The 22071-nt window shown below is 38.5% G+C and overlaps 1 protein-coding gene across 12 annotated transcripts in view; it reads right to left on the reverse strand.

Annotated features, from left to right (window-relative positions):
* Positions 1-22071, reverse strand: part of PRLR (prolactin receptor) — a 156651-nt gene that overhangs the window by 76454 nt on the left and 58126 nt on the right. For 7 of the 12 annotated variants that reach the window (XM_039347875.1, XM_039347881.1, XM_039347887.1 and 4 more), the window contains one exon: positions 20977-21287. The gene's annotated coding sequence lies outside the window, so the exon portion shown is untranslated. Of the gene's footprint in view, positions 1-1011; positions 1030-20976; positions 21288-22071 lie in introns of those variants that run through there. The other 5 variants (XM_039347884.1, XM_039347883.1, XM_039347882.1 and 2 more) reach the window with 4 other exon arrangements.

Raw genomic sequence — 22071 nt, forward strand, 5'->3', positions numbered from 1 at the left:
TTCCCTTACACAACTGAAAGGCATCAATTTTATTCCATCCAACCTTTCTGCTAGTCCTGCTTTCAAAACCATATACTTTATTAAAATGGAAAAAAAAATCAGGTCTTTGCAATATATACTTTTATTGTCAGTTGATATCTCTGTATTTTAATGTTTTATCCAAGTCATAGACGTTCTTCAAAATAGCTGACATCCTTAAGAACGTTTGAGCCTCGGAAACTGCAATAAAATCTGTCCTTACTTCAACTGTTTCTCTTCCTATCTGCTTGGTTGGCACTGTCACAGTACCTTCACAATATCTAAAATAAGATATATTATCTTATTTTATATATACATTTATTGCAACATCGAGTAGCAGATTGGCTTTAATGTTCCCTTATTTTGCCTTTAGCATGAAACAGCTTAAGCTTTCCTAAATGCCAGTCATCAGAGTGGTATCATCAGTACTTCTGAGGTTTTAATACCAATTAAAATTTAATTCCAATGTGTTCATTCTAGACTAGCATTTCTCATGATATATTCTGCATATAACTTAAACAGTTAAGATGGACTGCAAAGGCTGATTGCAAAATCTCAAACTATTATTTTATTAGCATGTGAGATCAGTATCTCTGTTATACAGTTTGCACTGCCCAGTTTTGGCATTGGGATTAAATTGATATTTTCCAGTCCCTTGGCCACTAAACTGCTTTCCATACTTGCTTACAAACAGCACATAATACTAACTGCATCATCTTGTAAGATTTTAAACAGTTCTGCTGGTATTTCATCGACAAATTATTCTAGGCCCCATTTAACTTTGTTTTCCAAATTGTTAGTAACAATCTCTCACATTGTATTTCCCTGCAGCTGGTATTTGGGAACATACAATTCTCAACCTAGAGCCAACACTGAATCTTGAAGATGCTAGAACCAAACAAGGTATTTGCAAGATTACTCTCTTCAGGTTGGCCTGACTATTCCTGTTCGTGGTTTCATGGTTTGAATGGGAATGTGGAGAGTGTTCCTCACCTGAAATTGCAGGTGGAGTCTGGAATGTGTTATTTTTCTGGTTACAGTCTGTTCATTAACTTTCAGAAACCCTAATGGTAACAGTTTATTGAATGGAATGGCAATCAAGCTGAGCAATTCTTCAGGCTTTCAATTGTTGAGGAACGAAGAGAGTTGCTTAATGCATGCTGGCCTTTTCTTTTTGGGAGGGGCCTATTGTGAGGTAAATCACCAAGAATCATTAAGAACTTTAAGCAAACAATCAGCAAATACATAATATATTTTATTTGTTTATAAGATGTATAGGTCACCCTTCTTACCTCAAGATAACTCTGAATTAAGAAGGTTTCAGTTGTCCAAGGAAAGGATTTAACAATGCAGTTCATGTTAATGATGAACTATATCTCCTCAATGCTTGCTATTTTCTGCCATTGACCACATTCAGATTATGATGTAAATAAATGCTGATATATTGCTTTTCAAGTATTTCTGTTTTGAGCATAAAACATTAAGCTAATGGAAGACTTCTATCTAGGCCTCTAAAGAATTCTTAGTTCAGGGTGCATGATTTCCTTCTTTTTCTTCCTCACCTTCCTTTTACATCAGTGGTTCTCAACCTGTGGGTCGAGACTCCATTTGGGGTCGAACGACCACTTCACGGGGGTCACCAAACAAGGCTGTCCGCCATTTTTCCCCCTTTTCTTTGGCCACGCCCCTGGCACCCGGTGATGTATAAGTGGTTGGGGGTCACCACAACATGGGGAACTGTATTATGGGGTCGCGGCATTAGAAAGGTTGAGAACCACTGTTCTACATACTTCCTCACAATGGAAAGGAAAAATGTATACCAGATTTACACTTGATGTATTTTTTTGCCTTGTTCTGGAAATATGTCAGGGAAACAAGACAACTTTGGAGAGATCAAATTAAAGCCAGTCAAATGCCAAAATGCTTCCTTCCCACTGTTAGAACACTGGTGACAAGAAAAGACAATGGTTCTTTTAGTATATAGAGAGGCATTCACGGAGAGATTTGCATCTCTGGCTGGATACCTGGAACATCCTTCAAGGGATTACGCAGGAGTGCGCAAAACAGAAGAAAAGAAATTTACCTCCTTTGAATATGATTCAGGAAGCTTTAAGACCTTACAAAATAACTCCTGGCAATGTCTGCAGGAGCTTGCTACTTTCAAAATAATGATGAAATAACACACAAAAGGATTGTACGATGCCATGATGTTTTAGACCAGTTTCTCAAAGTGTGATTCAAGAATTCCTGGGGGACTCTCAAGGCCAAATTATTTGCCAGACTATGTTGAAAAATAACATAATATTAGCACCCCTTCCAACAATTGTGAGAGGCGGTAGGGGCAGCAAATGCACCAGTGTTAATTTTTAATACACTAGAGATATAATCCATAGAAACAAAAGCTCTTTTGAGGTCCTCCACAATTTTTAAAGCAGAAAGAGTCCTGAGAGGAAAAAGTTTAAGGGAACATTGCTTTAGGCATTCTGAGCCCCCTTGCCTCACCTATGGAGGTGACTGACATCTCTGCTACTAATTAAAGTAGAAGGCACTTTTATAAAGGATTTTGCACTGATTTTATGGAGTCATCTAATTAAAGCATTTCTTCAAACAGCAGCATTTTCTTTTTGTTCTGGCCCCCATGGAAACCTAAAAAAGTAATATAGCTCCCCTAACGAATAGCAAAAAGGTACTGTGTTTGCCTGAGACATACAGCACTTCTGAATAATATTTAGACCCTCCTATAAAGAAAGAGATAGGCTATGGAAATGTATTTGTCTGAGGGCAATGAACCATATTCATGTACGGAAATCTTCATAAGTTTATGATACAGACCCAATTTGCTACTTCAGTTTGTAATGTAGATCGAAGAAAGAGTTCATGGGTTAACCATTCTGAAAATGAAAAAAAAATGCTACTTACATTTGGTATGACCCTTAACGCAATATTTATGTTTAGGTAAACTAGAACTTTGAACACACTGGTTTTTGAATACCTGGGCACTCCCTGATTGCTGTCATATGTGTTTGCTATTTTGTCACATGTCACAGCCATATATTTTGTTATTTTATCTTCTTGCATAGGACAGAGTAACAAAGAGCTCTTAGCTATCAGATAACAAAGATTTCCATGTCTGTAAGGATTTTTTTTTATCTCCCTTTGGCTGGATGCGTATATATTTTCTTAACAATCATAGAAAAGGTAGTGTTCCAGGGCATAAAAACTGCATAAACCAAGAGTGGGGAGCATTTTTTGTTGCTGTATTCTGCTCAGCTCTGGGTTTTGGAAATGAAGTACTAAAGTGATTATTTTTCTGGCTCAGGGAAAGTTTAATTAGTTTCTGTTTTGGGTGAGGTGATGATGGGAAGTCTGTGAAAGTTAATGGGTGTGTTAACCTTTGTCAGAAATTTAATTAGACTATTCCCCCTCCCGTTGCTTAACATTGGTGGGGAATTGCACTGCTATAATTTAGTCACTGCATGGGTTTCTGACTGTTTCAAAAAAGATGCTTCAGAGATGTACATGGCACAGGGCCATAGACAGACCTCATCAGCACTGAGCTTTGGGGTTAAAGTATAATTTTGTATGGTTTGTAGAAAGATTATAACAAATGAAATTCAAGGTTTGCTGCTGCTGTTTCCAGAAATAGCAAGCAGCCATCGATATTCATAGGTAATGATAGCTTAGTATTCCATTCATTTCTGTCCCTCTTTCAAAGACATCTAACTTAATGGTAGTGACATTGAATGGCAGCAAATTCCATAATTATACTATTTTAAACTTCTGCTAGATTATTTATACTGTCACAATCATGTTTTGCTTGTGACATTCTTTAGTTGTTGACCTCTCCAATTCTACCAGCCTCAATTAGCAAGGCCAATGATTAAGGAATACCAAAGAAAAGGTAAAGTATATTTTTTATTTGCATATGATTCAGTAGCAAAAAAGAAATAGCATCCTTCAAGAAAACGTCAAAAAGTTAATCTAGTTTGCACCTTTATGCAACCTAACCCATTCATATTTCCCCAACATGTGTTGAATATGCCAATGCTTTTTAAACTTTTTGATGTAGTTCACAATGAAAATGTGCATTAAAAACACCCAATAGAGGTCAAGCACTGTGCATATAGTATATTTTTTAAAAAACAATGTATTAGGGAAAAAGAAATGTGCCACTATGAAATTTTTGAAACAGAAGTAGAATTCTGGAAGCAACAATGAAACAAACCTACAGCTAACGAAGCATCAGGTCAAGACAGTTGCTTATTTCAGAGATGCTGACCTCATCAGCATGCTCATGGGATCTTTCGGACAACTATGACCTGGATGACTGAGAATCTCCACAGACATCTTGGGAATCTGCCAACATGCTCATCTAACAATACTAACTGGGAGAAGAGAGTCTGTCATTAAGTGACAGTCGTACATCAAGAACCTGCATATAGCACCACTCAGCAATGGTTCTTACAGCATTCCTGTCAGTAGATGCCATCTAGACCAACTCTCTGCTCAGTGCAGGATCCTTTTGAGAATCTCCAACACAGGAGTGAGCAGTTACCACAACTTTACAACCTGTGAACTTCAACTCCCAAAATTCCTGAGCCAGCATGGAATTTTGGGAGTTGAAGTCCATAGGTTGGAAAGTTCCCCACTCCTGCTCTAACAAATTGCCATCAAAATCTTGGAAGATCTCCGGTGAAGGAGAACTTATCTTGTTATGTGGCTGTTGCTAAGGAACACACAGAGCATTAAGTGAAAATCTTCATGTGATTTGCAACTTTCTGCCACTTTCTCCACTGACTTTGCTTGTTGGAAGTTGACAGAGAAGATTGCAATTCATAATCACAAGAGCTTGGGATTACTGAGACGGCAGTAAATACTAAGACCATTCATAATAACCACTCATTCAGCACCATTGCAAGTTCAGTCACTGAGTGGTTGTTAAATGGGGTCCACCTGTAGCCTGCCATTTTCCACCATTGCTGCTTGTACAGGTAAGAATCTTCTTCTAATGCAATGACTGAGAGGTCCTCTTAAGAAACCACCTCACTACTAAAAATGCTTGTTTCAACTCTCGGTGCCAATATGCCAGATCTGTTGAAAATATAGATCCTTACCTGTACAGGCTACTTGTGACTTAATGGAGTCCTCTGGTTGTAACCATACTACGGTACACCAATTTTATGCCTTGCTGTTTAAATTAGAATGACTTATAAAACAATGAAAGCATGGCCGAGAAAAACAGTTACGCAGAATAATTTGCTAATACTGTAGTCTAAAATTAATAAAAAGGAGACTTAGTAGTCAAATATTAAAGAATATATAGCTCGTAAGGCAGCATTTTCTTATCTCATTCAATATCTAATTCAGTGTTTAAATAAATAAATAAATAAATGTCAAATTAAAAGTATTACCGTATCTTAATTTTCGACTAGTATATTTTATTCCTATTCCATTCATCGGATTAGTGTGGTAAGTTATGGTACCAGGCTAGAAACCAGGAGACAGGGAGTTCTAGTCCTGTCTTAGGTGCAAAGCCAACTGGGTGACTTTGGGCCAGTCACGTTCTCTCAGCTCTAGAAGAGAGGCAATGGCAAACCACTTCGGAAAAACCTTGTGATGAAAACTGCAGAATCTAGTCCAGGCAGTCACCAGAACTCATCATGCACTTGGAGGGGAAAAAAAAACCCAACTGTAAAATACATGTTGTAAAATATGACATGTCTTGTATTTAATGGCATTCAATTAATCTGCTATGGATTAATAATTTTGTTTTTGAATTTAGGAGAGATGCCTGCTCTTTTTTAATTTCTATTGGATCAAAAAGTAGAAGCAAACATAGCTTCATTATAAAATTAATTCCTAATATAGTTTGCTTAATTGCCAGTTTGGTCTAATAATTAAAGTAGAAGGCTAGAAACTGGAGTTCTAGCCCCACTTTAGGCATGAAAACTGGCTGGGCGACTTTGGGTCAATCACTCTCTGTCAGCCCAATCCACCTTGCAGGGCTGTTGTTGGGGGAAACATAAGAGAAGGAAGTAGTATTAGATATATTATTATTTATAAAAATAATAAAGGTGGAAAATAAATAAAAATAAATTTAGCATGGACAAAACCCATCTAATATGATTTAATAGCATATTAGGCCGGTGGTGGTGAACCTATGGCATGGGTGTCAAAGGTGGCACTCAGAGCCATCTCTGTGGGCATGTGTGCCGTCTCCCCAGCCCTAGACCTTCAGCTGGGTTTTATAAAACCTTTTCGCTTTAGGCCTCCGCCGCCGTGTGCAAAAAAAAGAGGTTCAATCAATCAGTCAATTTCAACTTCTCACAGGGAAAAAAAAGATCTTGCAAAGTTGGAATTGATTGATTGAACTTTTTAGTCCCACCCAGTCTGCCATTACCACCGCAGCCACGCCCACCCAATGGGCCACACCCAACCAATAGGCCACACCCAGCCAATGGGCCACATCCATCCGGCACCTGATGCTGCACGTGGGTTTTGGGTTGCAGTTTGGGCACTCGGTCTCTAAAAGGTTCGCCATCACTGTATTAGGCCATTATGGCTTATCAAACCAGTCAGTCCTAGAGGAGCTCAACCCCGATTGCTCTTTAGAAGGCCAGATCCTGAAGTTGAAACTCAAGTACTTTGGCCACCTAATGAGAAGGAAGGACTCACTGGAGAAGAGCCTAATGCTGGGAAAGATAGAGGGCAACAGAAGAACGGGACGACAGAGAATGAGGTGGCTGGAAGGAGTCACTGAAGCAGTAGGTGTGAGCTTAAATGGACTCCAGAAGATGATAGAGGACAGGAAGGCCTGGAGGAACGTTGTCTATGCGGTCGCGATGGGTCGGACACAACTTCGCCACTAACAACAACAAACCATGCTTTGAAAAACTGGATAAAAATTATGTGTGCATAAAACATTTTCCCCCTCATCCAATAGGTACAGTACAGAAAATAGAAATATATACCGCTTCACAGTGCTTTATAGCCCTCTCTAAGTGGTTTACAGAGTCAGCATATTGCCCCCAACAATCTGGGTCCTCATTTTACCGACCTCGGAAGGATGGAAGGCTGAGTCAACCTTGAGCCAGTGAGACTCAAAGTGCTGAACTGATGTCTTTCATGTAGATAATTTTTGTCAACAGCTGAAATCCAGAATGTTACTCAAAGATCAGAAATTTTAATACTTGAACTGAAAAAAAAATTCTATCCAAGTAGAACTCAATCTACAACCTCACTTGGGGTCAGAATTTCCATTGTCAAGCAAGGCAGTTGTTAAGTGAGTTTTTCTCCATTTTACAACCTTTTTTGCCACCGCTGTTAAATGAATCACTACAGTTGTTAAATTACTAACATGTTTGTTAAGTGTATCTGCCTTCCTCCATGACTTTGTTTGCCAGAAGTTCACAAAAGGCGGTCACATGACCCTGGGACACTGCAACTGTCATAAGTATGAGTCAATTGCCCAGTGTCTGAATTTTGATCACATGACCACAGGAATGCTGCAAAATGGTCATAAGTCACTTTTTTCAATGCTATAATTTTGAAAAGTCACTAAATAAACTGTTGTAAGTCAAGGACTACCTGTATTAATATGAACTAATGCAACTGGTAGTGCAAGCAAAAGCTTTTTAAAATACCGTAGATTCAGAATGTGAAGAGCGAAGGGCACGTAAATGTGAATGAATCATAGCAGCTTTAATCTAGAGCTTTACCTCACAACCATTGATTTTCAACATGGCCAATTGCAGTCAATTAAATATTATCAAGTAATTTTTGGCATATTCTAAGCCATTTGTGCCCACACATTCACTCTGTGCTCAGAGCCATTAAACTGTTAGGACTGTCTATTTGACTTGATTATAGCTGAAAACCTCCTCCATCTGGAAAATTATAACTTATCTTACCTTAGCTTATCTATCCGAACTCCGCTATATTAGAAATAAGGTGGAAGTGGAAACCTAATTCTGAAAGAAACATATGGCTTTGTCTTGGGGCAGTGGCAATGTCATCTGTAGTTGCAGGAAGACTATACAGGCAGTCTTCAACTTACGTCTGTAGTGGAGCCTGCCCATTATGGTCGTAGGCCCCAACAGTCATGAAGCGGGTCATCATGATTGCTGTGATTTTACAGTCATAAGTAAATCACTAGTTGTTAAGTAAATCGTTATTTGTTAAGCAAATCTGCAGCTAATAAACAAACCTATTGTTTGTTGCGAGGTGCATTTCTGTGCAGCATTTGTACTGTGTTTTTACCATATTTTCAACTTGTGTATTATTTCACTTCTGAAGCACACAACTAATACTTTCTCCCCTTACTAACAGAGTTACAGATGTTCCTGATACAAAGCAAAAAACCAGCTGTGAATTTTAAAAAATCAGAAAACATTCACACAATTAAACAAAGGTTCAAAATGTTTTTATAACAGCATAGCAGGGATAAATTGGTTTACTTATGTCAGTCTAATGGATCACAGAGTATTCTTGAAATTATACTTTATTTGACTGTGAATTGGGATTATCTACCTCTTCCTCATCTTTAACCATGTATATGCCTGGAAGGTCATCACCTGTCTGGCTATAAAACGCTTTGAAAAATGGGGAGGAGGATAGGTCTCCACATAAACTTCACAACCTGGGTGTTGAAGCCATATCACCAACCATTATCTGGTTGTTCATTATTGGACCCCTGGATTATGGGTCCTGCATTTCAGCCTTGAAATCAGTTACAGCTTCAGTTACTTAAGAGTTCTCCATGAAAAAATGAAATGAAATTGCATCTCAAAACTCTGCTCCAGCACAGAATAAAATTGTGTGGAACTGCTTTCTGGATCTAGACTTCTCCAACGAAATAAAAACAAAGTTTCCATAGAGTGAATTATCTATGAAAGTATATTGCAGTATATTTTAGGAAAACAATATCCGGTGTGTTTTACCAACACTGTATATCATGTGCGATATACTGTATGCCATGATGTTGGAAGGTCCTACTTCCACCCTCATGCCAATGTGAGTGATAGTGAAAAATTTTAAACTGCTAATTCAGGTTTAATAGCTGAACAGCTTCAGATGGTTTATGAAGATAATAAAAATATTGATAAAGAAAATAAAAATGGATAAAAATACATATTAAAACAGTAACATTAAAGCATTAACATTATGCAAGCATTGTTGCAAATAATTGAATGTAGTCTGGATCCATTTTCTACTTGCGTGATTGAAAGGCCTGGCAGAACTAAACCTTATATAGCTTGACATCTATATACTATGGAAGATTACCTTATTTTTTTTGAATCCTAGATTAGCAATCAGTAAAAAAACAGAACAAAAAAGAGCAATTCCTTAGCTGATCAATCATTTCAGTTAATATAGAATCTGATAGCGTGATAAATAATGATGAAGACAGGTGAAGCAGAAATAGAGCAATCTGGCTTATCCAATATGCTGGATTCCTTCCAGCAAAAACTTTCTCCAGTAATAGAATGTGCATGTTGGTCCATTTGGTCAATACATGTTGCTCTGATTAAAAAGAAGGGGTTAAAGGGCATGCCAAACAAATAGCTGGACATGAGAAACTGATGCACTTCATGTGCTATGAAGGCAAATAAAACACCTTGACAAACTAAAACCTCTGGTATAATTTTTATTGAATTTATAAGAATGCCTATGCTATTAAACAATTCATCAAGCTCAGGATGTATAGAAGCTAAAACCTCTAATTTACTTAGTTGCTGGGCATAAGCCAGAAAGTAGGAGCTAAGCTACCCATCATGCTACCATGGTAAACCAGAGGGAGAGACTGGGAAACAGTCCCATTGTAAAGAGCAAAGGACAGCAGAAAGAGACTGGAAAATAATAAAGTTTAGGAATATTCAGTACTTTCAAGCCAACCTTCTTCATAAATTGTCTTTTCTTTTCTTATAAAAAAAAACAAAATACAGTAAAGAAGAAAAATAAAATAAAAAATGGAATGGCTTCAAAAATGTTGTTCTGATCATTAACGTTTGGAGGTCTCTATCTTGAACATGGGTGTACAACATTGCCACGTTCTCATATTGAATGGGACAGAAAAAGAAAACGATTAAATTACAGAGGACAGTAATTAAATTTGATCTGAGTAGAACTGAATTTTAAGAAATTATCTCAACAATGCCTACTTTGGGAAGTATTGGCTGTGTTTACAAGGATCCACAAGGCTTCAGGATCATGGTCTAGACCAGCCTTTTTCAAACATGGCAACTTTAAGATGTGGGTTAGTTAGGGAATTCTGGCAGTTGAAGTCCACACAACATAAAATTGCCAAGTTTGAAAAATACTGGTCTAGAAGAGCAAAAGGCAGAATGGAAATGCTGAGCTCTTGTTCCACAATCAGTTATCCAAATTATCCAGACTGAGACTGTTTCCTTCGGAATCCTTGAGTACATAACTGTTCCTGTCTCAAACAAAATCTTTTATAAAAGATAGAGAGGTGCATAAAATTAGGTCCCTGGGTACCACTGGGAAGAAAAATACCTTGTAATGCTAAACACAAAGATGTAGTACAGCTAGCTTGCATTAATGCAATTTTGAATAATGCGATATTAAATTTAATGTTGCTTTCTATAACTTCTCTGAACCTGAACTGTAGTTAGAAAGCAGTATCGCTCTGCCCACAGCCTGAAGTTCAATCCTGATGGGGCTCAACTTTTCATCCTTCTGAGGTCAGTAAAATGAGGACTCAGATTGTTGAGGGCAATATGCTGACATTGTAAATTGCCCAGATAGTGCTGTAAAGCACTATGGGGCAGTATATTAGTCTAAGTCAGGGGTGTCAAACTGCCGGCCCCAGGCTGGACCCGTCATCTGGAAGCCGCACCCCATTGCCTGCAATGGCAAAACTGTCCCGATACATCTCGCGACGTCATGTGACATGGCAAGTTTGACATGTCTGGTCTAAGTGCTATTGCTATTCTCTGCCACTGCCTCTCCCCTATGGAATATCTTGCCCCTAGTGTTGAGTCTGGCCCTCATTCTTTCGGCTTCTGGAAGAGCATGAAGATCTGGCTCCATCAACTGATGTGGGGATAGAAAAGTGGCATGCAACCTTGGGAGTTGTGGCTGGCTTGAGGGTGTGGCCTCTGCTTTTTGACTTGCCTTTTTAACTCTATTTACTATAGAGTTACTATACATATACAAAATTTATGCTTATAATTTTTCATTGCATATTTCCATCCAGCTGGGAACAATTACCCTATTTTCTATAAAAAATATCACTTCAGGTATTATGAATTCAAATAATGTGACCATTTCATGGAATTCATTAACCACACTAATCAAAAACTCCCCCCTCCCTTCTATTCAATTATGTCTAATTCTTGGAGACTTCTTGGACAAAACGCTGCAGTGTTCAGGAGTAGTTTGCCATTGCCTCTTCCTAGGGCTGAGAGAGAATGACTGGTTCAAGGTCACCCAGCTGGCTCTGTGCCTAAGGCAAAGCTCATAGTTTCCCAGTTTCTAGCCTGATGCCTTAAACCAGGGGTAGGCAACCTTGGCTCTTTTATGACTCGTGGACTTCAACTCCCAGAATTCCTGAGCCACCCTGAGTCATAAAAGAGCCAAGGTTGCCTATCACTGCCTTAACCAATACATCAAACTGGCTCTCTACAATCAAAACCTAGCCTTATAGCAAAACTTCAAAAGGTGTTTTCGAACATTTTCAGGGTCGCAGAACTTGTTTATAAAAGTAACCCTGGAACCACTAAAAGTCTAACTGACAGAAAACTGGAAATAAAACAAAGCCTGGGCTTCCTGTGATTTATTTATGCAAATTTATATAACAGAGTTATTTGAATTATAATTTCGCAAAAATGGATGTTCCCATTACAGTCCTAGAAAATCCTCCCCTTATTCTAAGTATAAAAGAAATGGTTTAACATAACTGTCAAATTAACATTTCAATAAACAATTAACACTTGAATGTTACAATTACTTGCATGATTATTGGTAGAAATGAAAAAGACAGGATCATAAAGAGAACAATTAAAATCTGAAAAGAGCCCTTTCCCAACCAGGCAATTGTAAAGAAAAAAACCCAGTCTGAAATATGATTAGAAATGCATCAACTTGATGGAAACACTGGGCGCTATCTAACAAAATGAAATTCAATGGTGAAAAAAGTAAGGTTCTGTTGTTGTTGTTAATTGCGAAGTCACGTCCGACCCATCGCGACCCCATGGATAACGTTCTTCCAGGTCTTCCTGTCCTCTACCATCTTCTGGAGTCCATTTAAGTTCACACCTACTGCTTCAGTGACTCCATCCAGCCATCTCATTCTCTGTCGTCCCCTTCTTCTATTGCCCTCAATATTTCCCAGCATTAGGCCCTTCTCCAGTGAGTCCTTCCTTCTCATTAGGTGGCCAAAGTATTTGAGTTTCAACTTCAGGATCTGGCCTTCTAAAGAGCAGTCGGGTTGATCTCTTCTAGGACTGACCGGTTTGAACGCCTTGCAGTCCAAGGGACTCGCAGGAGTCTTCTCCAGCACCATAGTTCAAAGGCCTCAATTCTTTGGCGCTCAGCCTTTCTTATGGTCCAACTTTCACAGCCATACATTGCAACTGGGAAAACCATGGCCTGGATTATACGCACTTTTGTTGGCAGGGTGATGTCTCTGCTTTTTAGGATGCTGTCTAGATTTGCCATAGCTTTCCTCCCCAGGAGCAAGCGTCTTTTAATTTCTTGGCTGCAGTCCCCATCTGAGGTGATCTTGGAGCCCAGAAAAATAAAATCTGTCACTACCTCCATTTCTTCCCCATCTGTTTGCCAGGAATTGAGAGGGCCGGATGCCATGATTTTGGTTTTCTTAATGTTGAGTTTCAAGCCAACCTTTGCACTCTCCTTCTTCACCCGCATCAAGAGGCTCTTTAGTTCCTCTTCACTTTCTGCCATTAGAGTGGTATCATCGGCATATCTTAGGTTGTTGATATTTCTCCCGGCAATCTTAATTCCAACTTTTGATTCATCTAGCCCTGCCTTTCTCATGATATGCTCTGCATATAAGTTAAATAGGCAGGGCGACAGTATACAGCCTTGCCGGACTCCTTTTCCAATTTTGAACCAATCAGTGGTTCCGTGTTCGGTTCTCACTGTTGCTTCTTGACCCGCATTATAGGTTTCTCAAGAGACAAATGAGATGGTCTGGTACTCCCATCTCTTTAAGAACTTGCCACAATTTGTTGTGATTCACACAATCAAAGGCTTTTGCATAGTCAATGAAGCAGAAGTAGATGTTTTTCTGGAACTCCCTAGCTTTCTCCATGATCCAGCGTATGTTGGCAATTTGATCTCTAGTTCCTCTGCCTCTTCGAAATCCTGCCTGTACTTCTGGTAGTTCTCGATCCACATACTGCTGGAGTCTAACTTGTAGGATTTTAAGCATAACTTTACTAGCATGTGAAATGAGTGCAATGGTGCGATAGTTTGAACATTCTTTGGCATTGCCTTTCTTTGGAATTGGAATGTAAACTGACCTTTTCCAATCCTGTGGCCACTGTTGAGTTTTCCAAATTTGCTGGCAAATTGAGTGCAGCACTTTTACTGCATCGTCTTTTAAGATTTTGAATAGCTCAGCTGGAATACTGTCACCTCCACTAGCTTTGTTGTTGCTCAGATTTTCTAAGGCCCATTTCACTTCAAATTCTAGAATGTCTGCTTCGAGGAGTAAGGTTCTACATTTAGGCAAAAAAACCCAAATGTACAGGTATAGTATAGGGGGTACCTTGCTCAATAGTAGTAAATGGGAGAGGGATCTCGGAGTCCTAGTGGACAATCACTTAAATATGAGCCAGCAGTGTGCTGCAGCTGCCAAAAAAGCCAACTCAGTGCTGGGCTGCATTAACAGAGGGATAGAATCAAGATCACGTGAAGTATTAATAGTACTTTACAATTCCTTGGTAAGGCCACACTTGAAATACTGCATCCAGTTTTGGTCACCACGATGTAAAAAAAAATGTCGAGACTCTAGAAAAAGTACAGAGAAGAGCAACAAAGATGATTAGGGGACTGGAGGCTAAAGCATATAAGGAATGGTTGCTGGAATTGGGTATGTCTAGTTTAATGAAGAGAAGGACGAGGGGGGACATGATAGCAGTGTTACAATATCTCAGGGGCTGCCACAAAAAAGGAGTCAAGCTATTCTCCAAAGTGTCTGAAGGCAGGACAAGAAGCGACAGATGGAAACTAATGAAGGAGAGAAGCAACTTAGAACTAAGGAGAAACTTCCTGACAGTTAGAACAATTAACCAATGGAACAACCTGCCTCCAGATGTGGTGAATGCTCCAACTATGGAAGTTTTTAAAAAGAGACTGGACAGCCATTGTCCGAAATGGTGTAGGGTTTCCTGCCTGAGCAGGGGGTTGGACTCAATGACCTCCAAGGTCCCTTCCAACATTATTATTATTATTATTAAAAACCTCCTGTCTGACTCATTAGGATCACCAACTACTGGAAAAAGACTTGAAGATAAATCAAGTAGTAAATACAAAATCTATCTAAAATTCTGCTTTAGGGATGATCTATACCCCATCTTTGCTCAATGCTGAGAAGGGTTGGTTATGGAACTGAGCTGGGCTGAGGGTAGCAGGTCCTTCTGAAGAGGCTCAGTCTTGACACTGGGCTGCTGGATCAAAGCTGACCACAGCTGGATCAAGATGTTCTTGCAGGAATGAAGCTACAATCTTCCATTGACAAATGAAGAAAAGCTCCCTCTCCATTAAACGATTGGTGTGTCTTCCAGTTCCATTCTTCCCATTCAGTCATGAGACTTTGTGGCTTTGTCACCACTTGTGTTCTGGACCAGAATGCTCAGCCCAGCCCAGCAGCCCAATGTTGTACTACCTTAACATCTCAAAAACATCCCTTGGTAAGAAAATACTTCTCTCCTCCTTTCTTTTGTACATACCAAGAAACTAGGGAGAGTCTCTTCTGAGTCTCTTGTCCCACTCACTATTCAGCCACAGAGACAATGCTGTCTCTTACATCACCATGCTCTTGGTAGTGTTTCCCAAGACCATCCCCACATATCACTGTACCATGTGATCATAATGCCACTTCTTTTTAATGCACACTGCATGTGTGACACACATAAAAAGGGATGGTCAGGGTGATGGTCGCAGCTGCCATTTGACTTTTTTGACACCTCCTGAGGCCATCTCTGGACAACAGTCTTGCCAGCAAGAATGGGTATAAAGGAAGGAACAAGAGAAGTACGGAGGACAGAATGCTTGGCAACTGGGAAGAGGTGCAGTAGAGAAGATTCTGCTAAGGGTGTAAGGAAGAACCCTTCGAACCAATACTACAAAGTGTAATTATACCTTATTTCTTATGTCTCTCTTCTGTATATGCAATAATAAATTGATTTCCAGTGGAAGAATCACTGCCACTAATATTGCCTTTTGGTGGTCTTTCAAACAAAAGATGCTTTCATAGAGCCTATTTCTATCTTTACATCTGCTAGAATTGATGCCAGACAGGCTCTCGGGTGAGCATATATTAAAACGAAAAGTATCTGTTATCTTCTCAGCCCCCACATATGGAAAATCCACTATCAGTCATTAGTCTCTTCAACCTTCTGGCTCATCTTGTTTTTCAGCAACTCTGCGCCCTTAATTGCAGATTCTAGAACTGCTAATTCTCAGGTGAACTCATTTTCAGTGGGTGTATTCAACCACAAATGGGATGCCCATGGCACAATTAGATATCAGTTTGAGCAGACAGTGCCAACATTAAATATGCGGAGGGGATGACATTCATTACAAATTCAGATGTAAGATATTATTCACTGCTTAGGCTTGTTTGTGTGATAAGGGCTCTCTTAGAGCCAATCAGTGTCTTTCCATTAATCAGATTCAGTAAGCACATATCTCAAAACATAGCTATGAAATCTTACATTTTGCAATTAATATTTTTCATATAAACAGTAAATGAGATCCCAGAGATATAAATCCAATCCACTAAAAGGAAATATGTAATCACATGGACTATCTTAACTCAATGTTTAGGCAGCACATATCTAAAACAGGATAACCCTCAGCAAACATCTGTTCTGTACCATAAGTTGACAGGTGATCCTGAGGACCAAGTACTTGCCAATCTTAATGGTATTTTTTCTTATGAGAATAACAATATTGGACTCTTTTAGAAAGCACTGAGAATTACTAAAATAATGAATGTAAAATGCTAAGAAAAGCATAAATTCTAGTAATTGCTAATTATCACCATATTTGTCATTATCAATAGTTTTTTTGGGGATTGATTCATTATGAAAGATTAATTTATTTATCAAATTTATTTAAGTGCTTGTCTATACATGCAATATACAATCGCTGACAATTCTGAAAATTTTGGTCTCAGGACTTAATAGGTTCTGAGCTGTTTTCTCCAAATGTAACACCTTTTGGGAGTTGATATGGAAGCTCTAAGATTTCTTTTAGAAAAATAAAAAATTGTTTTACAGATGCCAATAATCTGTGTATTCTCAAAGTCCTGCTGAGGATTATCAGGTGTCTTCCGCAGCTGATCCACTGTCACAGGCTAGAGCCTGCGGGCAGCTTCATCCATTTCCCTGCCATGCTGACAGTCGGATGATAAGATTGAGCTTTTTGCCTCAGTTTCAGGCCCTGTGCACATCCATTGTCAACATTGTCAACAGCTTGTTCCTTTCCCTCAGCCCCTTGGACTGAGGAACCGCCCTGCTGATCAGTTGATTCATGATGATAGATCACTGGTGGAAAACTGATTCATTGAAGCATGCAATTAATAATACAAGTTACAACATGAGTATGCTCCCCTCCACTTTTTAAATAAAACAGCCAAACAGTAACTAATGGGGTTCTGAAAGTGAGGCTGCAGACTGCCCTACTCACATCCACAGTTTCTATGCTGTCTGAAATGATTCACTTAGACTCAAGTCTCAAAACAAGTGGACTCTGGTAATTCTGGTGCGATAGGATGGCATCAGATTCTCCATGTGTCATTCCATGCATTAGGCCCAGGACAGATAACAATAACCCACTAGGGACTTTAATACACATCAACAATAATCAAGTTACTGTATTTAATAAGTGTGAAAAAGATCTTGGAGTCCTAGTGGACAAATAAATATGAGCCAGCAGTGTGCAGCAGTTGTCAAAAAAGCCAACACAATCCTAGGCTGCCTTAACAGAGGGATAGAATCAAGATCCACATGAAGTGTTAATACCACTTTATAATGCCTTGGTATGACCACACTTGGAATATTGCATCCAGTTTTGGTCACCGCAGTATAAAAAAGATGTTGAGGCGCTAGAAAGAATGCAGGGAAGATGATAAGGAGACTGGAGGCTAAAATATATGAAGAACAGTTTCAGAAACTGGGTATATTTAGTTTAATGAAAAAAAGGACTAGGGAGGACATGATAGCAGTGTTCCAATATCTAAGGGGCTGCCAAAGAGAAGGGGGAGTCAACGCATTCTCCAAAGCAACTGAAGGCAGGACAAGAAGCTATGGATGGAAACTAATAAAGGAGACAACTAATAAAGGAGAAATTTCCTGAAAGTTAGAACGATTGATGTAAACGACTTGCCTCCAGAAGCTGCGGTTGCTCCAACACTAGAGGTTTTTAAGAAGAGATTGGACAACTATTTGTCTGAAATGTTATAGGGTTTCCTGTCTGAGCAGGAGGTTGGACTAGAAGACTCCAAGGTCCCTTCCAACTCTGTTGTTCTGTTTAAGAAATTGACAAAACTATAGCCCAAATACCTGGAAGAAACCACACTGCCTGTTAGCCCTGCAAAGTAGTTATGGTAAAAGAATATAATCTAAATATTAACTCTGTCTTTATTGTAAAGTTAAACTAACAGAATCTTGCAAGACTGAAAATATCTTTCCCCTCCTTTCCTTTCACACTCTGGAAAACTAGGGAGAGTCTCTCCTGAAATGCTTCCCATGCCTCTCTTCCTTCTGTGAGCTGACTTTTACATCTGATTGTCTAGCCTGCAGCTCTCCCAAAGTAATTCCCACATACGTACCATTACAATGCTCCTTTTCACTTCACTCAATGTGTAATGTAATGCAACTGCAATCACTTCTACTTCACCAATTAGGATGCACCTCAGTGTCACATATATTAAATACCTGTTTGCAAGGATCAAACTTCCTAAATTGTAAGGGGGAAAATAATGGAAAGGGAGAAGCAACAAGGAAAGAGAACTGAATTGAACACTTTTCCGATGGCCATGCATCCCCTCTCCTCAAATGTTTTTTCCCACAGGATGGCACACAGACCTCTGGGAATTGTTCCTGGGTAAGGCATAGTTAGTAGTACAATGATGAAGCGTTCCAAGGCATTTTTCCTTCAGACCATATATATCCAGTATAAAACAGTGCAAGAAAAATTAAAAGCACTACAGAAAAATTGTATCAATAATCTTCAAAATCTGTATCACTAACAAATAATTGCACGGCAATTGCAATAGTCAATGTATTATCAGACTACAAAAATTGATGTGATAGCTTGTTAACAAGCAGAAACCATTTTATAATATAAATAGGCTGTTTTTATTATTGGCCAGATGTAATGGTATGTGAGAAAGACCTTGGGAGACAGGGTGAGAAGATGTTGCCAAGGGAACGGAAAGATAAGAGACAGCATAGTCAGCAGCTGCATAGTGGGCGAGGCAAGAGGCTCAGAAGAGACTATCCCTAGTTCTTAGGCTGTAAAGGAGAGAGTGGGAGAATTGTACTTTCAGACTTGCAAGATTCTATCAGTGTAGCTTTAAAATAAAGTAGAATTAATTTATCTGGTTGTGTTTCCTATCTGGTCTACCAAATATGGCCAACATTAATCATGGAAATTTGAAAGTACAATTCTCCCCTCTTCTCTTTTACAGCCTGAGAAACTGGAGAGGGTCCCTTCTCAGCCTCTCGTCCTGCCCACTATCCCGTTGTGGGCTATACTATCTCTTATTTTATTGCTCCCTTGGTAACATCCCCTGGCCCAGTCTCCGAAAGTCTTTCTCACATACCAGTATAGGAGACATCATACTTTAAAGTAGTATGAAGTAAGCTACAAGCCCATCTAGTATTTAATTTATTTTACATCATTTCTACACGTTTCTCAGCCTCAGAGGTCCTTGTAACAGTTCAAACCATATTAAGAGTTCAATGAAATATGCAGATTTCTAACAGCTAAAAACTTCAAATAGAAAATAATTTTATCTAGAAAAATAGCAGGAAATAAGATGTGCCATGAATATTTAAATCGAAACACCTTTTAAAATCCTTAATATAATTCACATGTCTTGTAATTCATAAAATAAATTTTAGGAGCCATATTCTAATTTCAAGTGAATAGTACAGCCTTAACCTTTCATTGTAATAATAATAACAAGCTTTAGGAGATAATTTGAAGATGTGACAAGATGTTTCCAACTGACAATGAGGAAAGAGCAGAGTGAAAATTTAAAAGGGACACAACAGAATGAAACCTATTTTTTCTCCTATATACCTATACATATCAATGGAGGCAAAAACACATGGGAAGCCACCTTAAGGCAGAGAGAGATACGAGGAAGGTATATTCTGCTTCGGTTCAGCAACACGTAAGATAAGAAACTTGCAAATTTGGAAATGTAGACAAAAACCAGGCACATATTATCATCTTTGGTGGACATGCTCTAAAGTCAAAAGATTTTGGTCAAGAATATATATATGGTTAGAGAAAATGACTAAAAAACACATAGATTTTAAGCCAGAATTATTTTTGTTAGGTATAATTGTAGGAAATTATGAGAAGGAATGTGTATACTTAATGTTACATGTGTTAACTGCAGCAAGAATTGTATTTGCTCAACATTGGAAAGATGAAGAATTACCAGCGGAAGAAGAGATAATTAAGAAAATTTTAGATTATGCAGAAATGGACAGACTTGACACTGAAAAAGAAAGAGAAAGAAGATTCAAAATATTTTAGAACATGGGATACATTTTATCAATGGCTAGAAAAATGAGGTAGAGAGAAAGGAGTTTAATATGTATTAGTAGGCTAAATATTGAAATCCAGACAATATGTTGCTGATAAAATATTAAGCATTTATAAAAATTAATAAAATATTGGGGGGGGGGCAAGAAACTTGCAAATTATCAGAAATTTTGAGAGAATGAAATGAATCCTGAAAACATCTAATAGAGATTCCATATATTCTTAATTTGTGCCTTCCCAACAGAGACAGGCTTTTATTTTTGCATCCATATTATCATTAAAACCTATTTACAAGTATGATGAAGATTAAATATGAAAAGTGCAGATTGTAGTCTGCCCAAACAATAATTTCCATTAACCGGAATGCAACATATAATAGCATAGGGTAAATTAACCAAATTATTACAAAATAAAAATTGAGAAGCAGCCCCCCCCCCAATATAGGAAAAATAACCCCATATTTGGAAGTAGGTAATAATACATTCTTAAATGCTAAGGTATATATCTCAAACAGTACCGAGATTGATGTCACTACTATGAATAATAAAACTGTCTCTTAACTTTACCCACCTAATCTGTGATTGCCAATGTTTAATGATGACCACAAGGTTAGAGGAACCTTGCAGTATGTTTTACATTTTGCTTCCAAATGTGATAGTGAGCCTTATATCCAGAACTATGCTTTAACAAGTTCAAGGGATGAATGACGTGTGTCATAGCTATATAAAACACCATACATTTTAAACCATTTGAAAGATCTAACCAAATCCATGATAATGTTAAAAATATGCGCAACAGGTGATTGACTTAGGGTATTTTCTGCTCTTTAGCAGAAGGTTAAACCATTGGTAACTGTCCCATACCCCCTTGGTCTTCTGATTTGACACTGACTTGATGACCCTAAAGAGAACTCAGTTAGACACACAATCTCTTATCCCTTGTAAGAAAAACAGTACTTACTCTTGAGTGGTAAGAAAGTCTCTCGGCGTTCATGTCAGCTTCCTGGGTGAGAACAAAATAAAAACATGGTGTTGATTAGATTGTTTCAGATCACTTGAGTAAATCCAGAGAGAAAGTGTGACCCACACGAAGCCTCCAGGAAGAAACACGATCCCAGGCAGAAAGGAATATCCATATGCTTTGGAGCGGTTTTGGAGTTTAAAGCCTGAGACTGTCAGCAAGTCAGCTCTGTGGAAATCATGACGACTCTATGAACTTGTATGCTTTTTTCACTGAAGGAGGAGCCAAAATTGCAAAATCCATGTTCCTTGCTGCAGGCAAATAAAAAATAAAAAAATAAAAAGTCTTCAGTATGCAAAATGTCCAGAGCCTGACAGTTTTACAAGGTTACAAAGGTACAGATCATTAAGATGTAGCATGAAAAAAAATATTTTTTAGCTGTGGATTTACATTCTTAAGTGTATGTGTTTACATTCAAGCACAGAAGAGACATTGGGTGTGTTTTTAAAGTAAACTCGGTATTCTGTTCTTTCCATAAAAAGAGCTTACAGATCTTGCTATGAAGTGCAGAAATTCAAATCCTTTTCTTTTTTTTCTTTTTATGAGAGTGATTTTTGAGTGCCGATCATAACAATGAGAAAGCAAGAAGGAACAAGATGGTTTCTGATAGATTTCATAACATTTTGTTAGGGGGGAGAAAGGCCCAGTGTTGAAGTGGGTTGAAGCTGAATGTTTACATTTATTTACTATGACATTTCAGTTTCTACAGCTACCAGATCTGAGTTGCATATATTCAGATGGCTACTAATACTTTGCTGTCATGTGCTGGATGTTTATAGCTCAGATCTGATAGCTCTAGATAATAGATACTGCTCTATAAGGGTGTTTGGACTGAATGTTCAACTATTAGCTACTATCCAATAGTCTTCAACCTAGAACCATTCATTTAGCAACCATTCAAAGTTACAACAGCAGTGAAAAAACTTGACTTACAACCAGTCCTCACACTTATGATCCTTGCAACATCCCCATGATCACATAATCAGAATTCAAACTCTTGGCAACTAGCATGATTGATAATGGTTGTAGCATCCC

The sequence above is a fragment of the Crotalus tigris genome, unplaced genomic scaffold (genome assembly GCF_016545835.1).
Source record: "Crotalus tigris isolate CLP2741 ecotype Arizona unplaced genomic scaffold, ASM1654583v1 scf7180000018103.2265978, whole genome shotgun sequence".
NCBI lineage: Eukaryota > Metazoa > Chordata > Lepidosauria > Squamata > Viperidae > Crotalus > Crotalus tigris.